This window comes from Zonotrichia albicollis, chromosome 3 (assembly GCF_047830755.1).
Source record: "Zonotrichia albicollis isolate bZonAlb1 chromosome 3, bZonAlb1.hap1, whole genome shotgun sequence".
Lineage (NCBI taxonomy): Eukaryota > Metazoa > Chordata > Aves > Passeriformes > Passerellidae > Zonotrichia > Zonotrichia albicollis.
This window is the reverse complement of record NC_133821.1, coordinates 45,512,652-45,538,273: the sequence shown is the minus strand read 5'-3', so window position 1 is coordinate 45,538,273 and position 25,622 is coordinate 45,512,652. Positions and strand designations below refer to the sequence as shown.

Genomic DNA, 25,622 nt, shown 5'->3' with positions numbered 1-25,622 from the left:
GCTACGTGCGCTGAGATGATCTGTCACAGAATAACTCTGCTCGTATTTTGGAATTCTGCATGTTCAATCTATTGTGACAATCACCACTTTAAAAATCGAAGGATGTTTATCTCACATTGCAATGTTACGACGTGCCAACAAATAATTAGTACCTGTGAGGATCTGTTGACTGAACCATAGTTGAATGTAGGCAAATTTTCTTGCTGCGATATGTTTCTGTAGAACAAAATATACCACAGTGTCTGAACCATCAGAGCAGTGTTTGGACACAGCAGGTGAATTACAGCCTATTAACAGATAGGCTAACCCAAGGAAACCAGCAATTAGTCATGTAATGAGCAAATATTGGTGGAGGTATTTTAATTTGCAGAAACTATGAAGCAAAAAATGTGGGAAACTTGTTTCAACAGCTGTGAAGTCATGCTCTTACAGGAGAACTACGGACCTTTTCAAGCCTCAGGTTGTTTAAACAGATGTCTTGCACTCTACATTACTCAAGCAGTAACAGGTCACAATAAGCATGCAAGAAAACCCACGGTGAGAGGACATGTTAAAGCCCCTGCTGCAGCAGACAGACAGACAGACAGACAGGAGCAGCTAGACGCAGCTTGCTGCACCTATGCCCAGCACTGGATGGGGCTTCCTCCCTTTTCCACATCTCTGAAATGTCTCAGACCTCACCTAGAGATAGTTAAGGTGAAGACTTCCATGAACATAATAGAGTTTACATCAACAAATTTTATGTGAATCTTTGTAAACTTCTTTTAAATTATATTCTATTTTGTGCAAGAGGGATTCTTTTTGTCCAAATAGAGTATTTTATTTATTTCCTCTTCTACTAGAAGTTCTTTGCAGTAGGAATTATTTCTTCATATGTGAACGTGAGACACCGCAGGCATTGAGTTCCAGAATTTTGAGGGAGGCTAACTGTATTATCAATACAATTTTCAAGCATAGAAACCTACCTGTCCTAGAGTATATAAAACAAGTACTTTGGTACTCTCCATCCTTCTTTCCAGGGAAAAGACTCTGTTGAGAAATGAAGAGGAAAGAAAGATTTGTTGAAACAGAAAACTCTGGTCTACCTTTCTCCTCATCCTCCTCTTCTGTGTCAGAATTGACACAGGAGAACAAAGCCCTTCTGAGCAAACCTGTAGTATTACCCACTCTTTTGGTGTATGTATGATAATATGTATGATTTTTTCCAGCACCAAAAATTATCAAACAAGACGAACAGTGCTTGACCCAAGCAGTCCTGGCAGTACTTGCATCTCTTAAGATCCTGAGTCTTGTTGCCCTCTCAGGGTTTTCATTTTTTTGTGCTGATCACCTGCTTTAACTCAATCCTAGTAATTCTGTATGTGTTTCATATAAAACACACCAAAAAATCTTGCTGTATTTTGGATTGTCTGACACCATAATCAGCACTGGCCTCAGCTGGGCATGTGACCAGCTCATGACTTTGCCATCATCTCTGACCTGGGCACTTGTATTAGGTCTCCCAAATAGATAGATCTGAAAATGGGGTTAGGTGTTCACTGGAAGTTAAATGTCAGAGAGGATAGGAATGCTTCACAGGATTTTTGAATGCCCCACCTCTAAAAGCCTTACACTGATTAGTCTCTTGCTTAAGCTCGTTCTAAACCCAGGTTATTTGTGTTGCTAATGTCAAAGTTAGAAAGTGAAAACCTCTAATGCTGAATATGCACAGATGAATCCCACTGTTTCTGTGTGCAGTGCAGAGCATTTCCAGATGGCTTTTGATGCATATTAAATGTTTATTATGTTTTCTAAAATTATTTGATTGAGTTTAACAAATTATAACTGAGTATCTGAAAGGAGAGAAAAAACAAATAGACACACAACTATAATGTTTCAAAAAGCTAAGTAATTGTTTGTAATTGCTATTCAGAGATATTTGTTTTCACATGTGGTAAAATATTTTTGTTGTGTGCTCTCCAACAAGTACTTTGGAAAGCAGCTTCCAGAACAAGGTGTTCCTACTCACTGTTTGAACTCCTGGCAAAAAGAGAATAGGGATGAGGAAGGCCTTAAAAATAAAGCAGACAAATAAGGTTCACCAGCCTGCCAGGATAAATGCATTCAAACTGGTTTGTTAAACCTGATCATTTCCCGGTAAGATTGTCTTTATTTGTTTGGGGTTTTTTTTGTATTTATTTTGGTGCATAGCAAAATGTTTCCAAAGCACCAAAGTGCTCTATTCAGAATGTTAACTGTTCAAGTTAGCTGCTATGGCTTCTTCTTCACTTCAGAGAGAGCCCCAAGAAGTAGAAGGTCCCAGTTTTTTTTTTTCATTCCTGCACACAGTGACATGCCTTTGCATTGCAGATGCTCCATTGAAGGAAAACTTGCAGAAGATGGCATGAATATTGGGTGAAATCACTTGGGAGCTTGACCTTCATTACAACTCACCATGAATTATGTTCATGATGTTTACCACCCAAGCTAGTCAGACATCTCTCTAACTCTGGTGAATTCTGGTCAAAGCTAGTCACAAAAGTCTTTTTGCTGGGCTGAATCTGAAGTCTTGCAACATCTACAATTTGGTGCTTAAGTATCTAAGTCACCCAAGAAAAAACTAAAGTTTAGTCCCTCCACTCCTAATCTCCAAATGTTGTGATAACCAGTGAAGCCACTGAAAGTGTAGTGAAAGAACAGCAGACAAAACAAATTAAAATTTAACATGAAGTAAAATTCAGTTTGCTTCCAGCTCACCAAAACAATTTTCACATAATCATCAAGATTTAATTAAAATTTCTCTTGCACCTCTTAAACTGCCTAAACTGATGTTTGAGGTTATTTTTCACTTTTCACCTCTTGAATAATTTTTTCCCATTTATAGGTGAAATGGAGAAAAAGCACCTGAAACATCAAGCGCAGTTTGAAATGGCATTTATTGCTTTTGCCATAAGGCTTCCAGGATCTTAGTAAAGATAGGTTTCTCAAGGATCAGATCAGCACACCTCACATTCATGATCATATACTGGAAAAGGTGGTTTTGTAACATATCTAGGGAAACCTCTCCCATGACTTCTGAATTTAAAGACAGGCTATGCAATCTCTTGGAGTCACAGTCTTGAGCATTTTCAGAAACCAGTGTTGGATTTTCCTCAATGATAAAAAAGCTATGATCAGATTCAGAGCCCTAGAAAGGAGTCTTTGAAAATCATCAGGGAAGTACAGGTAAATATAGACAGGGTAAGAGTGCTGAGGTAACAAACAAGGGAATATTAGGCTGTGTCAGAAGATCCCTTTGGAAACCTCACAGTCAGCCCTGTTAGAGAAGTCTTCAGAAATTTTCCAGACAGCATTTCACATGGCCAGGAAGAAAAGACAGGTATAAGAGGTGAATTAAAGCTGGTCCATCTGAGCTGTGCTGGGCATTCAAGACCTGCCAATCTCAGCCTCTGTGTTTAGGTGAGGTTACTAATTATTTCTTCTAAACTTCACCTGTACACATGAATATTTTCATAAGTTCCCAAACTAAGAAAATACTTGTTTGTATTTCTGCTGCTAATTCTCTTGTAGATGGAAAGTACTATATTCTTTAGACTCCAAAAGATGCATTTCCTTTCTACTAGGTACTACTCAGGACTGTGCATAGACAGGGGCAGAAGTTGAGGTATTTTTGCTGTCCAGTATGAGAATGGCAGGTTACAGCTGGCATCTCCTTATGACTGCACTGCTGAAGCCTAATTTTCCCAACACCTCAGTCATCCTGGGTGTATCCACTGCATTGAAAACATCAACCAAAAAAACAACCAAAAAAAACCCAGAAGGTGAAAGAAAATGAAGGTGAAAAAGACAGTGAAAGGCAGACTTCTTTTAACAGAATGAAAAGCTAATTTTTCTAGAATTTTCAGTGAAACAAATGCAGGTGGAAGGATCAATGGAAGAACAGTTTTCCCATTTGTTCTTTTCCCACACAGAGATTTAGATTCCAGCAAGTCCAAGAACTGAAATATATTTTAAGGTTTACTATAAAGGTCTTCCATTTTGAATCATTATTTACACCAAAGCAAAATAAAGCAAACAGAGTAAATAACATTTCCCAAATATCAGTTATTCCATATACCTCCTGCTGCACAAAGATTTCCTTCTTATATTTTTTTCTCTCTTAATAGGTTGCAATTTAGGAATGTCTTTCAAATGTGAAAGTTATCTTGTATGCTTAAATTCTGTAATTACCAAGTATTTTGGAGAATAAATCAATGTCTAAAGAAAAGAAGTCTGCTTGAGCTCCATGTTCAAAATTAAGTCCACTGTAGTGTTTTACTGAATTAAATGTGCATTTGACCCATACCTCTGTCCTAAAGCCATTGGGAAGTAAACACTCACATTACTTAATTTTTTTGAAATCTCTTACATGAGAATCCTGACTTAATGTCTCCTAGATAATTTTTGTTTATATTTTTAATCTTTTCACACTTTCTTTAATATTTCCAATGCCATGAAATCAAAAGATCATGCTTCATTTCACACAATGACTCATCAGAGCTACGAAAGTTACCCTGTTTCCTCCGAGGTTCTACATGGAATCCTGAATATCTGTCGTGTGTTTTGGTTATTTTTATCATCTTCAGATGTTCCCTGGTTCTTTCAGGAAATCCACCTTCAAATTTTTGACGGTATTTTTTCTTCCTTAGTATTTTAAACAAAATATATGTCATGTTGCTGCTCTGTACTATTCTGACCTCTTTAAGTCTCCTTGCAGTTTAACTTCCTTCTATTTGCTGATACACTTAATTTGATGTAGCTGTCAAATTTGACCAATGACAAATGTAACAGCCCTTTTAAAAGAATCGCAAGATCTTAAACACTAATGGTTATAGTGCTGCTCAATGCATTAACCTCAGCTCTCTGTATGACAGAGTTTCTAATCTATTATGTGATACTGGATGTGATGCTTTGATTCCAGCATGAAGCAATGATGTAGCACTATAGTACATGCATTATGGAATTTCACATGTAAGGAAATACCTGTTTGTTTGTTTGTTTGTTTGGGTTTTTTTTTAATCTATATGACAATACATTATACTGGTCATGCAGTAAAAGCATATTTTTTACTATTTCAGAGTGACAGTCCTATTATAAATATTCATACAGGAATCATTTCAGGCCTTATCAAATCTAATACAATAGATGATTAAACAGGATTGATATTAGTATAATGTTTGGGGTTTTTTGTGTGGTCAAACCCTTATGAGGTGAACCTTGCACGTGTCCATGCAGAATATTATATGCAAGTATAAGTTTGCATTTCTTCAAGCCAGCTCACCAACCAAAAGTAGGTACATTAGTGCAGTTCCTGAGTTTGGATAACTCAGCTGGAGCAGAACATCAGAAGATCAGAAGGTTCTAGAAGGTTCTGGCACACAAGCCCTCTGAGAGGAATTAGTTCAGCTATGTCTGCAATGCACGAAGCTAAATGTCTGTACCTACTGCAATAAATACTTCCATGGATTCCCATCTTCTTCAACTAGTCAGGTGTGTATTGCCAGTAGACCCCATACAGAGATACATACCTTTTGAAAATAAAGGGGAAGAGGACCAACAAGAAGGCAGATTTCCAAAACTGTCCAGATTTCAGTACTTCTGACAAAATTCAAACACTTCCCTTTGGCCTAGAAGAGCTTTCTCACAATGTTACTCTTAACAAACACTTATTTTTGCTAAAATCCAAATGATCAAGCAATGAAAAGGAGCAAACTTTTTTTAAGGCACCTTATCTACACTTCGAAAGAACAAGAAGAGAGAGGCACAGCAATTGGCAGTTCAAGCCAGCTATCAGAAAAGCTGACTGTATATAAGTCTCAATGAAAAAGATCAGTTATTTTTTCATTTAGACTACAATAATTTCTCTTCAACATTCAGAGGGCTTTTTCACCTCCTTCTACTCTCCAGCTGTAAAAATTCTTCACAAAGTACTGAAGTAAATAATGAGCTAAGGCAATTGATGTTGCAAAGTATTTACTATTTTTGTTAGCACTAGAGAAAGTGCTGACAGATTATTGTGTCCATTTCTCTGTGCCGTACCATCAAATTTTTGTCTAATAAATCAGTTAATTTCAGTATAATTATACCTGGAGAAAGACTGGACCATGATGGCCATTGTTAGTCATTTAGAGGTTCTTGTTTTCTCAGTCAATAGTTCTCCTTATTGAAAACTTGAATAAAAAATTATATCATATTTTTATTTTTTACAATTCTTCATTGAGTGAGCAGTGTCCTTGGGAGGGTTACTTTTAATTTGCTCTCCCTTCTCATGTACATCAGCAGTTCCTTATTCAACATAGGAGAAATTGTATTTGATACTCCAAAGCTCATAATCTGGGGTGCAGAACTTCCACAAATAGATTCCCAGAAATAGAATGAGCAGAACCAAGAGAAAGGAGTGAAAAGATCTACCTCCCCCTGCTCTCAAGTGTACCAGAAGTCCTAAGGCCTTATCTTTAATGTCTCACACATATCTCAGCCCCTAGGAATGCAGTTGAAAGGATGATTTGATGGAGTTGAAATGATTTGGAGGTTATAAGAACACTAATGAGTTGGGTCTCTGAGCTCTGACTGTCTGAGTCCATTGACTTTGCACCCTTGCTCATTATCATCATAGCAGTTCTACCTTACACAGTGTCTGTCACTCTTCACTTGAACTGATAACTCACACAGCAATTGCTCAGAAGAGAATAATTGTGAAAACAGCATTTTGTCAGTGTGAGGTAGAAGTCAGACACAGGAAGGTCTGAAGTGCAGTAAGACTTTTTACAGCAACTATGTTGTTTTCAGTCCATGAGGTACAGGAGTGCAAGGGTGGGGGGACAGGAGGACAGGACAGAACTCACTGTACCCTCTGCTCAGCTTGTAGGTGAAAGCAATCTCTGCAGTGGGGAGAGAAGGGACTGAAAGCCACACTGCCAACTCCACTGACAACAGGGAAATAAGATCATAGAGAAATGTGGGAAAGTTTGAACAATTTTTCTTATCTACACTAAAATGCATGCTCTAGCAAAGTCGATCTCCATTTCCCCAACAAAAGCTAAGAAAATGAGTAGACAGTGTCTTTAAGACACCATGGTTATCATCTCTCTCTGCATGACTCAGGAATATGGTGGGAGATAGCAATATTTGACTGTATCCCAGTTAACCTCTTGAAACTGCAGTGAGAGATGGCAAGTAAGAGTAACTGCAGTAAGAGCATTCACTACAAAAATTCCAGAGCATTCTTTGGTCTGCTTCACACTGTTGAGCTAGCTGAAGGAACTCTTTGGAATCTGGTGAAGCAGCTGTCTCCTAACATGCCAATGAAGACACGACACTGCATTTCCTTTGTTGTTTTGGGGCCTGTATGTGAATTGGCAAGATGGCATTATACTGAGAAATGAGTATTAGAAATGTGCAGTGATGGAGCTCTCAGCCTGCATGACTATGCCAAGTGAGACAGAGCAATAGGTCCTCTCACTGTGGTGGCAGGGCATGGCACGTGAGAAATGCCACACTATATTGGCAGATTTTTCAAGGATCATAGAGATGTCTCCCACTGGGCAGTTTAGCTCCATGTCCAGCCTGAAGGAAAGATTTGTAATCTAGCAATCTTTTCTGGGATAGGATGACAGGCTTTCAGGCAGCAGGTGCCCAGGGCTCTCTAAGAGAATTACCTCACAGTTTTCTACTTACAATTTGTATTTTATACACCTACAATAAAAGAAAGATATGACGAAGAAATCTCCTTAAGAACCTGGGGAGAAAGGACTTGGTTGATTCATGGTCCCAATTCAGCCTCAAATATGGAAATGAAGTTCTAACAGGAAGATGATTTGAGCAGAAGGAAAAGCTGAATTTTATTTCTTCAGTTACCTTGAGAACAATTCACAGGGACTCTACTAACAAAGCTAAAAACTAGTAAAATCATGTGCCTGGTAATCTGTTCTTCTTCTGTGCCAAAGCAATGAATTTTGTCTCATCAACCAGTTGTCTCTTGGATGTTCTGTTTTCAAGCAATTACAGAGAGTTTTAGATACAACTTCACATTATAAAAATGTTATTGGATGTGTAAATTGAAAGGCTGTTCTCTGTTGAACTATAAAAATAAGGGTAAGCATAAAAGAAAAAATTCAATAAATGAGATATATATACATTGGATATTGAAAAGGCAAATTAAAGCTAAGCAGAATAATAAGGGCTGGAATTGAACCAAAGGACAAAAATAAATAATCATTAGTCAGGCTAGAAGTAAATTGCCTGTCTTCCAAAGAAGGCACTTGAGCCCAGCAGCAGAAAATGGAAAATGTACCCCAACAATATTTGTGAATTATTTTTCAATCACAAAACAAAAGTTATCTTATGCAGTTGCCAGTATGTCCTGTGAACCAAGAGTAGTAATAAAGAAGAGTTTAGAATACAACAAACTTTATCTGAGAAGAAGGAAACTGAAGTTCATACAACTTAACTTTATTTGAAAATGAAGGACATTTTGATTTCACTGTGGAATTACGATACATGAGGGAAGATGCAGCTTGACTAGGAACAAGAGAACCTGAGCAATACAGTTCAGACTACTAGAACCACTAAGAAATATTTACTGACCAAAATATTTCAGAGTTTTGAGTAACATAAACCACTAAAATTTTAAAGGTTTCCACAGAAATTAAGAAACAGGTTCTGACCTCTAGAACATCAAAGGATTAAAGGGAATTCTTTCTCCTATATGTCTGAATTCATGAAGTACCAAAATATTCTTTTTCTTCATATTTTGGTATATTCAGTATACAGTCAGTAGAGTCTCAGGAAGGATTGCAGACATCCTTCCTTCATGTTCCATATTTCAGAAACTGCTCCTTAAAATCTCCCATCATAACCATAAATGAACTTCAAATGGTTACGCAGCAAAACTTGTCTTTCATTTAACATTAGATATTATGTATTGAATTTCTAATAATAATGAATCCTTAAGTTCTCCTCAGACAGAGAAGAAAGATAAATCTTACAGAATAGCAAGTTTCATGCCCTTAGATAGGAAGATACTGTATGGGTAAAAAGAATCAATGGTTTACTTAAGTTATTTCAAAGCTACATCTAAGTCAGTAAAAACCACTAAAAGAAGATCTCACTTGCAGGAAGCTCTTAAGGATAGAGCTTGGAGTTTTTAAAATACATGCAGGAATGATTATGTTATGATGACTTATTTAAAATATCCCTTAAGCACCTTTCCCTTTGCTGTCACATTGGTTAATCTCATGAAGATTCAGTTGTAAATTTTGAGTAATTTCTAAAAAAATATCTACATGTTTGACAGCTTCATCAAGTCACTTCAAGATTCATAAATTCAATCAAAGATACAGTGTATTTCTTGGCTCTGACATACTCTTTGTTTAATTCAATAGAAAGCTTCTCAGGCCTCTTGGGGCAGTGAACCATGGCCTGCAGAACTTCAAGGTGCCCCTAAGACAATGCAGGTTGCAATGAAAGCCAGTGAAGCAAGCAAAATTTGTCAAATTATCCACACAATTTAAGCTTAGCTATTTAAAAATCTAAGTTTCCTTGTACTTTACTGTATGACATCTCTACCCTTTTAGCAAGAATTAGCAGGTAAAAATCCAATATTGGCAAGTTTTGGCATATTAATAAATTAAATAAATACTAATAAATTAAAATTCAGATGCAGATAATGTTATAAATGTATATTCACAAAAACAATATAAAATTGAACGGGCGTTTAGGATACTTGATAAACCAAAGTTTGTATGTCTGGGGTTCTTTTTATTTTAACAGTTATAGCTAAGTTTCTCAAGTGTAAATTATCAGTTTCCAGTCCCCATGTAAAATCCATGCTTCCTCACACAGCTCCTACTCTAAGGCATCATCATGAGTCCACAGTCCTACAGTTTTCTTCAATATTAGGGAAGCAAAGTTAAAAAGGAAAAGAGTTATTAATACAGCTTACAGCTGTAAAGTTTTGGCCAGCAAATGGCCAAAACTCACTGCATAATCTATTGAAACTATGTCACACAACAAGTATTAACCACCTCTACATCCCTCTTCCCATTTTATGCCTTTACAGAGAAAACATGCAATTCATTGTGAAATAAACCTGTGTCCAGCATTCATCCTGGCATTGAGTAAAATGGCTCAAACCTCTCTGACGCCTTGATATATGATTCAGACCCTGTATTGCAAGGAGGCAGATGGAGGGTGGATATAAGAGTCAAATCTTAGGTCAATTTTGGAAGCTTAAGGCTGAATTTCCTGACTTCAGTTGCTTTGAAGATAATTATTAGCCTGTTGTAGTTATTATAAACATTTTCATAATATTCACATTTCCTGATTCCACCCTGAAAGAAAGCAGGAAATGCCAACAATTGGGAGAATTGACATTTGCTAATGGAGCAAATGGCTCGCCCTTGTGTACAGTACACATGAGCTGGACAAGTGAAGTTTTAAATGCTGCTCCAAAGCAAATGCAAACCCTGAATTTTCTGAGATCTGCACTTTATTGGAACTTCTTCTCACATATTTCAGCAGAAAACTTTCTTGCCAACTCAAAACAGCCCTTCTGAAGTGATAGTCCTGTAGTGAAAGTAGAAAGTGTATGGCTTATGGTATCATCTTGTGGGGTGAGAGGCTAAAAAGAACAGGAGTGCTGTGTATCAGACTGGAGCTACAGGGAGGAAAAGTGAACATGTGCTTGTCAGAAACAAGAATTTTGTAATATGAACGTATGACATGCAATATATACCTAAAGAAAATCCCAGGTTTTTAATGAAACTTCCTTCAGTTCAAAGAGAGCCCTCAGGTTTAACAATCTGTCAGAGCTAATATTATATATGTGACCTTAAATATTCATTGAGTTTGTAGAGATTTCATCTCCTTTTGCATTTATCAAGAATTATTCATAATATGGGAGTTTCTGTCATAATTCAGACACTTTAGGCCAAAAAAATGTAGAAAGAAAACTAAAGTCCAAAAGAGAAAATGACAGCTACAGTGATGGAATGGGGATAAGTGATAGTTTTAAAGAAACTCACTGTACATCTATAATTTTCCCTTTTAACACCTTATCTTTAAGCTATACTTCATTTAAGATGTCGACACAGCTTGATGTGAAGTGCATAATTTATTGAATGCTGACTTTCTTGTATGATTTATTTTGTTGTTTTGCAAGTCAAGTACAATCTTGCAACTCTGTCTTACGCATAAAATACTAAAAAAGCCCTTTGTGTTTACTGAAGCAGTGATCAAAACATGAATGTTATATGCCACATCTAGTTTAAAGCACGAATATGAGAGCCAAATTTGCCTAAAATCAAATCACTCATCCAGAATGCACAGCATCAAAGAGTTTTGATTTGATTTGACAAGGCAGTACAAGGCACTTCATGGAACATTCAACACACCAATACAGATTTGCTTTGCCTGTTGCATCACTCTCTACTTCCTGCTCCTTACTTTATGAGGTGATAGAGTTGACAAAAAGGAGATTAGAGGGATCTAGATGGAAATCTGTTCTTTGTAGCTTGGCTTTTAAAATATTATTTATCATTTGTATTACATCAAGATGGAGAAAGATACATATTCCTTATTTTCAGAATGCAGTGCCTATATCTCTCTTCAAAACCAAAGACTATAAATTAGTTTTATAAGTAAAGTGATGAAGAAATACATAAAAAGGATGTCACATGACAAAGAAAATTCAGTGATAAACCTTAAAAATAAGTTCAGAAATTTTTTGCAATATTGGGCATAAAATTCATACCAAAGATCTAGGCACATGAAATTCTTTTCTAGGCTTATTATTACCGAATTCAGGCTTTATAATTGCAAAATGTAGTCCTTGCATTTGAGGACATTGCTTTTTTACCCACAAGTGTATCCATAGTAAAATAAGCCTCATTAATCATTAATCCTCATCAAATCCTTTTATGCAGAGGTAATATGGAGGACAGGCAAAACCTTTTCTAGAAAGCAGCATTATTATTACTAGGGACTATGTCTATACCTAGAAGTATATTCACATATTTCTCCCTGTTCATCTCTCTCTCTTTCAGACGCCCACGGGTACCCATCTACAAGGACACCTACACACCACATCTGGCTCAGTTAAAGGACCTATGTCTTACACTTCTCTCTTCTAACAGTATCAAATGTCTGTTCTTCATGCAGCTCTCGTGAGCTATTTGGTACTCTCTGATTGTGTCCTTTTTTATGGCATCACAGGGAGTTTGCCCTTATGGAAAGAAATTAGGTATTAGAAAATTATTTTGAAGGAAAAAAAAATAGATATCAGATAATCCGTTGGAAAGATATTAATGGAAAGGTTCATGATACACTAAAAAGTTAAAAAAAAAAAAGAAAAAAATCTGCATCATAGTCATTCAATGCAAATTCACACAGGAATAGATTTGTCACATTTTTCTTTCCCCCTCCAAGGGCCCTCTCTGTACCAGTTTCCAGGTGTCCCCCATCACAAGCCCACCCTCTGCATCCTGGCACTCCCCAGCCCAGAGCAGGACTGCACCCTCTTGTCCCCATACCACTGCCCCAGGCAGCACCTTTCTCCTTCTCCCCTTTCAACACACAAAGGCAACATTAAATAAAAGGTTTGGCTCTTCAGAATATTTTTCTCCCACAACTTTCAACAACTACAGTGCAATTAAAAGAATGAGCACTTCTTATTAATCAAACTGATAGTTTTACCTCCTCTTTAGAAGAACTGGTTTTCTACCAGCAGACTCCAATAGAGATGGGCAGGCAGACATTATTTATCATTCAATGCAGGAAAAATTAAACTATAGAAAACAAGTAAAATATTTTACCCAAAATAAAAACCCGTTTGTATCATCTGTCGGTTCTTGCCAGTGGGAAACATCACTGGAATTCAAGTATATATGTTTTATAAGATAAAAACTAAAGTTTAAGAAAAGGGAAATGTGCTCTTTTGTGTTTTGAAAGGTAATTATTCTATGCCCTTATGTGATTGTGTGAAGTATGAAATAACAAAATATTCAGACTCCTCTAATTTAAGCTTGAAAAAAAAGTAGAAGAAAGTGGGTTAGCTGCTGTCTTCCTGGTAAAGGCTTCTGGTCTAGTTCAGACCCAGAAATCAATGTGACATTATTACCAGGGACATAACAAGAAGCAGCTTGGGCCATGAAAAAGCTCTCCGGTTTTTCAAAACAAATCAGTCTTTTTTGGATATGTGCACAGCTTGCTGCTTTTTAAATCTTCAGAGCACTGAAAACATGGCATTTAACTCCCAAAATCCAGGCAAGTTTGTCCTGAGAAATAGAAGTACTCCTACATAGACAAGATTGGGTTGTCTGTGATTGAGTTTCTTCATTCAGGCTGAGCAATTGTTGGGTTTTCTCAAAGGCTTCACAGAGACACTGACTGCATTTGGCATGCCTGCATTGGGTTGACACAATCATTTGTCCACTTTGCACAGACTAGAAGAAAAGAAACCACAATAGGTATTGGGATTACAGAATTCAACTTCGCTGGCCTATTTACACCAGACAAATACAGTATCTGGAGTATCTGGAATCAGCACATTTCTACCTTAAAAATAAGGAATCCAAAGAGCCTCCAGTGCCACCTTGGCAAGTGTTTGTCTCACTAGGAACTTGAAGTGACAAACTAGATTGAGGTTCAAGGCAAGGTTTGGGCTTCAATCCAGCTGACTGTAGCATCCTTCAAAAGCCAACAGAGTTGCACAGCTCACCCTCTGCCCGATTCTCCCTCCAACAAAAAAGAAAAGGATGACAACATGCAGGTCCTTAACTCTGAGAAGTAATAATCCATGCAAATCAGCCAGATAATGCAAAATGACATTGTGGGAAAAAGAGCAAAGCAAGAAAGAACAGTCAGCCATTAATTTCACTGTACATCAAGGATTATTGACACAAAATATCAGGAATTAAAACATTCCCCGTTTGAATTGAGCAACATCCTAGCCCAGCACCACACTCATTTCAAGAATTCTTTCCTTATAACATGTGATTATATGAAGCATAATTTTATTTGTATCTAAATTCAGGATCTTAGATGTTCCTGAATTTCCAAGTGACCCTATGTATCTTTTCTCACAAAACCTTTTATTGTTAAGGAACATTGTGTCAGTGAGCCAGAACTCTGTTTGTTAAAGCACTGTGATTAGTTCCAAATTTAGGCTCTAATACTAAACAGTAAGCATTTTCATAGATACACCAAGGATTCTGAATAGTTTCAGTTATTCTAAAATTTTGTGGAAAACTGTGGTTCTTAGAGACATTAATACTTTATTATAATACCTCAATTATTAGCTTTACTCTTTATGCAAATAATATAAAGTAGGGTATGTTATAATAATATAAAGTAGGGTATGTGTTTATAACACAATATATTTGTCAAATAATACAGCACAAGCCATGCACCATTCTGTCAAACATTCTGCCAAAATGGCAGGTGAGGAGAGAATGTGGAAGCAACATGATGAAAATGTCCAAGTCAGTCAGTACCAAAGAATAAGTTCTTTATTTTGTCCTTATCTTGCTTTTAACCACAGGTCATACCTTCCTAGAGGCATAATGTATATATATATACATTATATATAATATTATATACATATATATATATATACACATTATATATAATGCTACATAATACAATGTAAGTCTGATCAGTTTCATCTGAACATTTCAAATATTGTATTTTAAATATTGATATCTCATTACTAGCTAGAAAATACTGTTAGGAACAAAACTCAGAACTTTTATTTTCTATAGGAGGAAATGATCCCCCCACTAACCTCATGTTCTATTCCAATTCATTAATTAAGATATATTTAATTAAATTTTTATCATTCCTCAGAATGGAGAAAACAATCTCTAACAATGGTCTACTGAGCTGTAGCCATTAATCTTAGGTCATAGGCCATGAAGATATGACCTTAAAAGGTACTTTAATTAACACCAAGTATTTGTTACAAGTGATAATCATGATCATTTTAGTATGTGCCAAACAGAAGATAAGACTGATGAATCTCTTGTGGTTAGAGTATTGATTTGTAATTTATATGAGAGAAAGATATTTAAACAGAAGGGAAAAGGTATCAAACATTCAGATCAGAGGTTATAGTATCTTACACGTCTCTGAGGACTTTGTTTTTCTTTTGAAGAACATGTTTCTAATGTAAGTTATTATTATGTACCCCACAAAATATAAAAATATTGAGCTTTATGATATGGTAGCCATATTTGTATGCACTATGTTGACTTGTTGACTGTCACTCAAAATACTTACAAAGTCCTAAATCTAAGCATTTGAGAACTTGTCGTCAGCCCTTTTATAATTTTGTAGATCAAATTTTCAAAATATCAGTATTTGTGAAGATCAAACTCAGAGTTCCCATTCAACAGTGGGTATCCAAGGTGAGTGGATAAAAAACTTTAAGACTTGTGCCTCATACACCTTCAGAAGTGCCACACAGCAAGGTGCTAAGATAAATGAAAGAGATACTACAAGTTGGCAGGTGACAATTCCCCAGATTTTTGAAAGATCTGTGCTCTAAAGCTACACATCTAAATATAATCTCTATTTCGTAAGAGATACACCTGTCTCAACTTCCTGAAGTGCTTGAGAATTGCCTTCTCCTAAACACAGAAGACCTTCTGCATCTGAGCTATTGCAGTTTATTGCTATTAAAAAAAACAAACAAACAAACAAACAAACAAAAAAAAAAAAAAACAAAAAAAAAACCAAAACTTTCCCTGCACCAAGAATCTCTTTTCCTTGAATTTTAAGAGGCATTCAATTACTTTTTCTGCCAATTTCCTATCTCTTCAGCCAATTGAAATTATTTCTCTTTTATGGTGTCATGTTCCACAGAACATTTTGGAGAAAATAAGTTGCCTTTCAGCATATGAAGGAACAGCAAAAAATCCTGCATTTAATCATCCAAGAAAACCACAGAGGAACTAGTAATGAGTGAGCCACACAAGAGATTCTCTCCACAGCTGTATCTAGAGTACACCAAGCAAAGTTTTCATGGAGTGGAAGTACTGTTTTGCAGTACAAGCTTCCACAAAGCTGGTCTAGTGCAGAGAACCTGGGAAACATACAGCCAGTTTTACTTCTCTTACTTTGCACTGAACTGTTTAATTTCTCAATAAAATCAAAGGAATTATATGCATAAGAAACTTTCACTCTGTGGAAGGGGAAAAAAGGGGGAAAAATGAGGTGAAAGTCTGAAAATTGGCATTTTAGCAACTAATCTAAGAATATTTAAATTATTCCATCAAGCTCTTTTGTTTTGACAGGTGCTTCAAAAATTATTTGAGAGTTCACATTTTTCTAATGTCATCAGTGTAATGTTGTACAAAGTATATGTGAATTATCTTATGGGCCCAATGTACGGAGCAGAGGGAGTAAATCCAGCTGTCTCTGGGGACATTAGCTTGTTTTAGCATATGCCAATTCATATTGAACTTGAAACTGATGTTGCTCCCCATTGTGCTGTTGCATCACTTATGGACCCTTGTAATGCTTCCACAAGTGAAGAAAGAATATTAATTAGAATAAAAGCTGTGAGCATTTCAAGGGGTGATTCTGCAACAATGAGAATTTCCCTGTGGCAAAAAAAAAAAAAAAAAAAAAAAAAAAAAGAAAAAGAAAAAGAAGCAGTGATAGAGTCAATATCTTAATGAGCCTTACATGGCTAAACAAGGCAATGAAATCAAAGATTTATGCTTTCTCTGTTTGGTATTAGAGCTAAGAAACTTGTGGAATTTTGCTACTCATGAACATCAGGCAATGACATGTATTTATGCTCACCTGTGAAATTCCAAGGACGTTAAAATATGATCATCCTAACAGCTCCTGGTTTGGATTTCAATGAGAGCTCCCAGAGCTCCAAGTCCTTAGCACAGAAACACAACCACTTTTATCCAGCCATCCAAATTTTTGTCCAACTGCCAACATTTCAGTGTGAGATTTTTGCCCCTCATTCATGGTCCCATTTGGGATCTGATCTTTTCAACACATTTGCTGTTTTCAAAATAGCTGAGTTCCATCAGGAACATGGAGGAACAGATAGACCAATGGATGGCACCTCTGTACAGGAAAGCAAGGATGGAATGTGGTGGATGCTTTCTGGGTGCACAGAATAATAGGAGGAAATCAGACCTGCCAAAGAAAAGGGTCAGGCAGAGAAAAAAGCTTGGCTCTTTTGGCTCCATGAGGATAGCTGTTAGCAGCCAGAAAATTATCAAAGAAGGTCCTGAGTGCCTAGAGCTTGTCCTAAGTCAATGCTCTCTTTGCAAGCAGCCTCAGGAAGCTGCCACCATTATGGTCCAGTGGGACAGGCACAGAGTGTGGCATGCTGTACTTGTGTGCAACTGCCCTCCTACAGTCTACTTTGAATAGCTTTCCACCACAGTGCTCTTTCAAATAGCTTAAAAGCAGCAGGAAATATTTCCCAAGATGGAGAAGAAACTGCAAAGGAGGTGAGAGAAGGTGATCTGACAGTACCTGCTTCCTCAGAAATGGTGACCAGCAGCAAACAGGCTTGTCCCCCATCTACGTGTCTGAGTCTGCTCTTGTGTTTAGGCTTACATTCTATAAGGGGAGTCCATTTCCTCCACTATTCTTGGAAGAACAGAAGACAAATATCCATACATTCTCCTCCAAGGCTGTTTTCCCACCTGTGATGTCAGCTTACTTACTCTAGATTTAAGCTTTAGAGAACCAAAAATCAAACTAAGTGGGTGAAACGAGGCAACATCAGAAGCTCATGCTCCAAGCTTACACATCAGGGCAGATTCTGCTTTTGGTTTTTGACAGTCTGTGGGGATGGTTTAAGTGGATGAGGAGACCTGCAGCAGCAACTTCAGCAGGAGCTCATCAGAGCTGTATTTTTCTGCTAAATCCAGAATCAAAGCACAGAAGAAATATGCTCAGGCTGAAAAAGAGTATTTGGCAAGGAGAGTAAAGTGGAGAGCTCAGTTTGCAATTGCACAGATCCAAAATACTCCATCTAGTCTGTAAACAAGCAGCAAATGTAGGGTGTCATTGATGAACATTTCAGAACTTAAGAACATAAATCACTACTCTGATATATGTGCCTACTGCTTAAATTTATGAGATTCACTACTAAGATGCAACTCATTCCAGGGAAGAAGTTTATTGTTCACCATGTTTGTAACATACTTACAAAGCCTCCTGGATTGGAAATATCATAATTAGAAAATGTGCATGGACACATTTAGAACTAATTATATAAGAAAGCATATCATATCTTACCACACACCCTATTTTGGAGAAAACTTTAGACTCCTCATCTTCCACCTTAGAGCTGAGAACTGCATACTAGATAAGACGTTTTCTGTAGTAAGATTACAACTTTTTCTGGCTGAAATGTGTGAAATACCACTTGTGCTTTAATTAAGAAGACACTTTTTCAAAAACAAGAAACCTTGCCCTGAAACAAAACTTCAACCATCACAAATCCTCAGTATTGGTTTCTTCATATATGTTTGAACAGCTCTATGTGAGATGTTTTAACAATGTGGCAACACCTGGGGGAGTGACACCGCAACCTGCCTCATGAGGAGCGATATCTGGGAAAAGCTTGTGGCATTTCCAATGTCAGCAGCACCAGCAGCAACTCCTGTATGCAACTCAGAGCTGTGCTTGCCTTTTTTTTCCATGCATACAGGGTAATCCTCAGAGCATTACCAAAAATGTCGCTGCCTTGTTTAAGTAGCCAAGTCAATGTGGTTTGTGCATGGGCATGATGATTATACCTTAACATTTTCCATTTAGTCACTGAAGTCATGCTTACTGGGGAGAAAAAAATGGTATGGATTATTCTGCTCCAGTATGTGAAAACCATGTGAAACCCATGATTGATGACACGGCTCCGAGGAATAAGCCTCAATGACATCTGCAGCACAGCTATGAGGTTACTAATAACCACAACCTGTGAATTGAGAAAGAAGCCCTTAAAATGATTGCTGACAAACACAATGAAAGAGATTTATGGATTGCCTACATCAAGAGTGCCCAGTCCTTGTGAAGTGGATGGTTTGTCTCATTCATTATGCTACTGTGACATGAAAATGATATTCTGCTCCTTTCTCTTTTTTTTTTTTTTTTCATTTCCACTGAGTGAATATCAGAGACTCCCTTCCAGGGAAAATAAACATGACTTATGTAGCCACTGAACTTTCAGTGATTTGAGCCCTTCATTCCCTTAACGGCTGAGGAAAACAGGATGTCTTTAGCTCCAAACAAAAGAGATATCACCTTATCAACAGTAGATTTTAGCAAGTCTATTTTATGGCTGTAAAGTCAAAGCCACTTTTAAATCCAATTATCTGCATTTTTACTGCTTTTATTCCTAAAATGTGCTTATACTAAATCATTGAAGGTTGACATCTCTAGTGTTAAATATACTCAAACATTGCCAAGTTCACAGTGGTCAAAGTCCTTTCTCAAGTGCATTGTTATAAAATAGTCAGGAAGGATCTAGAAGACTCTCAGCCACACACAGACAAGGACACAAGGGTTGTTTCTGTATCACATGGTAAAAATATATATATTAAAGATAGAAAAGAGACAGTGGGTCAAAGAGTTAAAGATGAAGAAGCCTCGTTCACAGGCAAAGGTTATTCTCAGAACTACTTGTAACCTGTACTGTCAGAGCACCTTGCAGTGAGCACTAGTTCTGACACTGTGCTCTCCTGTTTTAGTCTGGTAGAAAACCATGCAGCTGTGAAAGCTGAATTGGAAGCAGATATTCTTCTTACACCAGTCAAGCTTTCTCTGAGAGTGTGTCTTACTACCCAGAGAAGAAAAAAGGAAGATAATGTCTGAATCTGCACATACAGCAATTCCTGAGATCCACAATTGACACAAAATGAAAAGGACCCTGTGCTTTTTGAAGGATTTTTGTGACTTAAGGTCTTGAGCTGAGACAGAAGCTGTATGGAGGCAACAACAGGTAATGCAAAACAGCTGTGCTGCTAGTTTATGTCAAACCAGCAACCTTAAAACTACAGACTGCTCCTGGGTCACAGGAGCTGTTGAGGCACTCTTTTTAGTCTCTGTTAATATGGGGTTCTGTCAGGTCAATCAAGCTCTCTATCTGCTTGGGGATTTTACACTGCAGCCCATTTGTGCAGTGGGATGCTCCTGCCCTGCTCCACAGCACACTGGGTTACACTGCTGGAGGGTTTGCTTACAGTTCCAGTGAGACAGGAACAGAGCATGGCATGTAGAGCCATGTAGAGCCCATGTGCTGGGACAAAATATGAGAAGGAAACACCTTGATACACATATCTAATCTACAGAACTTTACATAGATTACGTCTGCAAGTACTGGTATCTCTTTCATTTCTAACATTGAAACACGAGCATTTTCCCTCTAAAGAGAACACTTGGGAGTAAGATATACAGCCTAGTTAGTTGTTAATCATCATCAAAGAGGTATCAAAGGGTTACAGAGAAAGTTCAAATACTTATCTAACCTAGTCACAGAAAAAGAAATATAAGGCTACAAATAAGTCAAAAGAGAATTAAATAATTTAATTCCAACACATATCCTATTGAGAAAGATTGTGTATGGGAAACGTGATAAAAGGTATAAAATGAACAGGCAAGCAGCTGGATGATGATGGACTGCATTGTGGAAATATGAGGAAATTAGTGTATCTTGTGGATCATGTGGAAAGATGAGGAAATTACTGTATGTGGTGTGTCATGCGAAAACATAAGTTGCACCCTAGATTTCATTATCAGAGCCTTCTTGTTGATATAGGCTGGTTTTGCTGCAGAATCCTGCAAGCATGGAGGTCACACAACATCCCCTGGCAGCATATTCCTGTCCTTGGTTGATCTCAGGATGAAAAACCTTATCTCTTTGAACTTCTGTTCCAACTTTACACCCATTATCTTTTGTCCTCTCCCCAGGCACCTCTGTGAACCGTCTGGCACAATCATACCCTACTGGTAGAGATAGGGAGGCTGCTGTAAACCCCCCACTAAAATCTTCTCTTTTCCAGGGTAATACAGGCCCGTATTACCAGGCCTCTGCTCTCAGGGCAAGCAATCTGGATCCCACCACCTTGGTGAGTCTCTGCAGAGCACACCCCAGTTTGCCAATGTCTCCCTTGTACAAGGGGGCCCCTCAGTGGCCTCACATCCCTCACACTTCTGCGGGGACTCCTCCTAGCACACCTGAGTGTGTGCTTGTCTGCCTCTGCTGCAGGCAGGGGCTTTGCCCACAGGGTTTTCTGGAGTACACTGTTGGGATGGATATCCACACTAGCTCCAAACCAACCTGCTCTGCTGAAAAGCAGAGCACCATGTGGACTCAATTTCCCTGCCAAGAAAGTTACTAGGAAGCAGAAGAAATTAACCTGAGTGGATCTTCATGCTGCTGCAATCAGATGATTTCTGGTACCTGCAATAACCTGCTTAGAGATAATTACACAATGCAGCATAGCACAAGGGGTACTGTGGTCATCTCCTCTCACAAGGATAGAGAACAAGATGTGACTGTTATAGCTGTAGCTGTGACAGTCTGAAGACTCTTAACAGCAGGCTTAGAACAGCTATCTTTGTGCTATAAATGTGAAAGTTCTAGAAGTCAAACTTTATCACCTACTCAGCTTCTCAAATGCTTGTTCTCTCAGGGACAGTAACCTTGAACAAACTCAGAGCTTTATTTTCCATAATGCAAGGACACCCTCACACCCAATATATAGTACCCAGCACCAAATACATCCTAGACAGAGGCAGATGTAAATGTTGGCTGCTTTCTGATGCCATAACTGTGAGTTACAAGCTTCTGATAGTAGTAACTGTCTCTTTGTCCTCACTAAACATTTTATTTAGCCTGAATTATAAATATCTTTTTTTTTCTCAAAAATATATGCAAAATCCTATAAGGAATATAAAGTAAAAATTGTGCATGTGTCATGCTGAAATGCAAAATGAGAAGCCAGGCAGCCAATTGTGTAAGACTACTTTAATAAAGTAAATACTACAATATTGAAAAATGGTTCCTGATCAAGTCAGCTTTAGAGTGGGTAGGGAGGAGGAAAAGGGAAAGAAGAGTATATGCTACAGACCTATGAAACAGTTAAATGAACCAGAAAGACTATCTTACCAATAAATATGCAGAGCAGATTCTCAAACACCTTTCTGAGATGTATTGCATTTTATTTGAAAGAATATATGAGACACTCACTGCCTGTGTCGTTATCTGAAAGCCATATTCATTAGTATGATACATTAATGTTAAGTCATTTAGTCTATGTTTGCTTGGAGACAGGGCAATTTTGAATTTAGCACTGTACAATCAGCCAGGACTTATGGAGCCCTTCCTTGAAGTTTCTGAAAAATTTTAACTGTTCACATACCTGGAAAATTCTCAGCCTGGGCCAGAGAAGTCAGTTTGGGCTGATACCTTCCTTCTCAACATGTCTGCTGGTGGATAGTTAGGTGAAAATTATGAGTCAAAGAGATTCTTTCCTGGAAATATCCTGTGACCACTTTTGCAGAGATTTAGAGCCCTTTAGAGCTGGATACTGTCTCCAAGCCACCATCTCCAATTATTACAGAGTTCTATTCCTAAACCTAGATAAACCATGCAATCACAGGGGGAAAAAAAAGTAGGATTTTTTTTCCTCTCTTGGGCTTATCTGCCCTATACAGTACATTACAAATTTTCCAAACTTTATTCAGTGTATAATAATAAAGAAGCAAATAATTGAATGAATAAGTTAAAATGTGCCCTTGTTTTCTGGGAAAACTAGAACAGCAAAAAGCTGCAGCACTAAATCTTTTCCATACATAGCAACTGTGGTGGAGTCTCATCTCTCACACTCTGCCTAGGGTAGCACCTGCCTGTTCCTCCAGACCTTGCCTTTGGCAGCAGAAATTGATGCTAAATAGTTAATGCAGCAGATGTGAAGAACACTATTTTTTTGAAAGATTCAAAGCTGCCTTTCTTTTCTTTGGAATCCTGTCAAAATTGTTTTGGCCAACTTCAGAGGTTCTCCACCCAGCTCTGTATAAATTTTAGTCTGATTATTTTTCAGCAAATAAAGTCGTTAATCATCCCATTGGGTCACTTAGGACAGCAAGCTCTAAGACGATGAGCAGCAAGTCACCCAGGCTGCTGCTCTATGAGAATAATGGGGAATTGGACAGAGCTGCACAGGCCTCCTACTCTTTCTTACTCTGCCTTGTACAATTCACAAATAAGGACATAACCTTGAAATGTGGAATGGTGGGCAAAACTCATCTCTTTTCAGTCATATTTTGAGTTAACAAATTCTGAGTGGCCACATAACCATATGCAGGGCACAGCAAACTGGGCGATACGTGGCATATAGGACCTTCCCAGGATCAGAAGGGAAGTCTCCTGGGAATCAGAAAACTGATAAAAATGTCACTCAGGGTTTCACGCCAGAGCTATCCCAGTGACCCCCACTGCCCAAAGTAGGTCTCTCAGTCATATCTCACTTTCTGGGGAGGGATCAGCCACCCCAAGTGCTTGGGCAAACTGGGTGTCTTCCCTGGGTATATTTTGAGATCTTGCACGCACTGTGTCATGGGAAATCTACAGCCATTGAATCTGTACATCCTGGACACAGGACCTGAGAAGATGATGGTGAGGGTCTGCATGGGAAGTGCAAGGAAAAAGAAGGCAATGATGGCCACTCCTGACTGGCTCAACCAAGAATAGTAGTGATGACCCCATTTCAGGGAACAAAGAAAAACCGTACTTACCTTTCTTTGCTCAACAGTTCATCCACCAGAGAACATGTTCTCAGGAATTGGCACAAATCAGGGCTTTAACGCTGCACTTTCTGTGCACTAACCCACAGACCTCCCAATTAGGTTGTTATTTCCCAAAAGCTTGGTATCCAATCTCTCACCAACCCTGTTCTCCCTTGTCCAGGTTTCACCTTCTGACTGACACTCATTCATAGAAGGGTGTACTGAAATCAATTCCGCTTCATGTGTCAGACTGCACAGTTTTCTTCTGCTGCAAAGATAGTCTCCAGCATTCACCATCCACTCTGTGTGCTCCTCTTCCTCTCCTACTCACTTGCACACACCAGGTGACATACCTGGCACCTTTCCCAACAGTTTGAAAGTTGTGGATTATTGATCTGGCTCTGGCTGAGGCTTGTAATCCACCTTTCCAACAACATTTGTATTATCTCTGTGTCAGTGTGCACATTTTTTAGCAAACTCAAGCTTATTGTGGCAAGTCTTGTCCCTAAATATAACAGAGTCTTTTCTCCCAAAAATTCCCTCAAGAAGTTCTCTGATTTCCTGTCCCCACCAGCTCTCTTGCTTATTGCTTGCGCCACAGTTTACTTAGAAAGCATCATAGATCACCCCAGCTATGAAACTATAAATACAATATATATGTAAATACATATGTGTGTGTATATATATATATATATATATATATATATATCATACTGTACATAAATATATAAACATCCCAATAATCAAATTAAGGAAGACTGACAATGGTTGAATTCTTGGCAAGTCCTTCTTGATGGACACTTTATACATATTGGCCTCCTTCAACTACACAGCAGCAACTGCTCCTGGGTTGCTTTTCATGAAAATATGGGGTCATAGTTTAACTAACAATTAACAATGATTCATTGTAGTTATCCCTTTCAGCTGTCAAGGAGTATATTGGTCATACTGGTCACATTATTTTGACTATCATGAGGGGAGGGGGAAGACTAGTCTTGTACACCATTTTTCCCGAAAAGACATGAAGCCTGTGTGTTGCGGTGTGTTGTAATGTCCTGTTTTAGACTTCCAGGTCACCTCCCACGTGTGGCAATACCTCTCTTCCCCTTCCCCCTTGCCCCTTGCTGAGTGAGTCCTGTCAATTAGGCTTAACATTCCAACAAGGCGTCTGTGGTTGGTGAAGTTCAAAGGATGCCCCTCAGGTCCCGAGGTCATTGGCCTGTCTAGGTGTCCCTCGTCCCTTGAGACCCCGCCCCCCCCACCTGGTTGGTGGCCCACCTGTCCCCTCCCCTCCCCCTGAGCTTAAAAGGTGAGTCCAGCTATGCGGTCGGATATTCTGTTGGAGTTCTTCCCAAGATTCAGACCTGTGTCACCATGGAATAAACCTCTGGATATTAAACCCTCCAGCAGAATCCTCTACTTTTTTTCTCTTCACCTTCGCCTGAAGTCTTCTTCCTGAGGTAAACAAAGTTCCTAACAAGTCTGGACTTGTTTAGAGCCCTGCTGCAACCACCAGCAAGCTAAAGGTGTCTCTGGGGTGATACACCACCGATGCCACCTTCGGCCTAGCAGCGAGGGTCAGACTGGCCCAGGCACAATCTAACTGGTAACATTGGGATTCATATTCCAATACCTGTGTAAATGTTACCTTTGGTTTTATAATTACTTAAACATGGTTCAAACAGCAAAGGAAGGAAAGGGCTTTACCCTGTTTTCTTATTGCCTTTTCAACCAAAAGTTTGAAACAGTTTGTTGTGAGGCATCTCTTGAGCCCAGGTATTCTGGCTAGCACAGCAGAACATCTGAGATGCTCCATTTATAAAGTGATTTATCATCTGTGC

At 38.3% G+C, this 25,622-nt stretch overlaps 1 long non-coding RNA gene across 1 annotated transcript in view; it reads right to left on the bottom strand.

Moving 5' to 3' along the window:
- Positions 1-805: 805 nt before the first annotated feature.
- LOC141728683 (uncharacterized) overlaps positions 806-25,622 on the bottom strand; it is a 118,463-nt gene continuing 93,646 nt past the window's right edge. The window contains exon 5 of the long non-coding RNA XR_012579829.1: positions 806-1,029. This is a non-coding gene — a long non-coding RNA (uncharacterized LOC141728683). The remainder of the gene's footprint in view (positions 1,030-25,622) is intronic.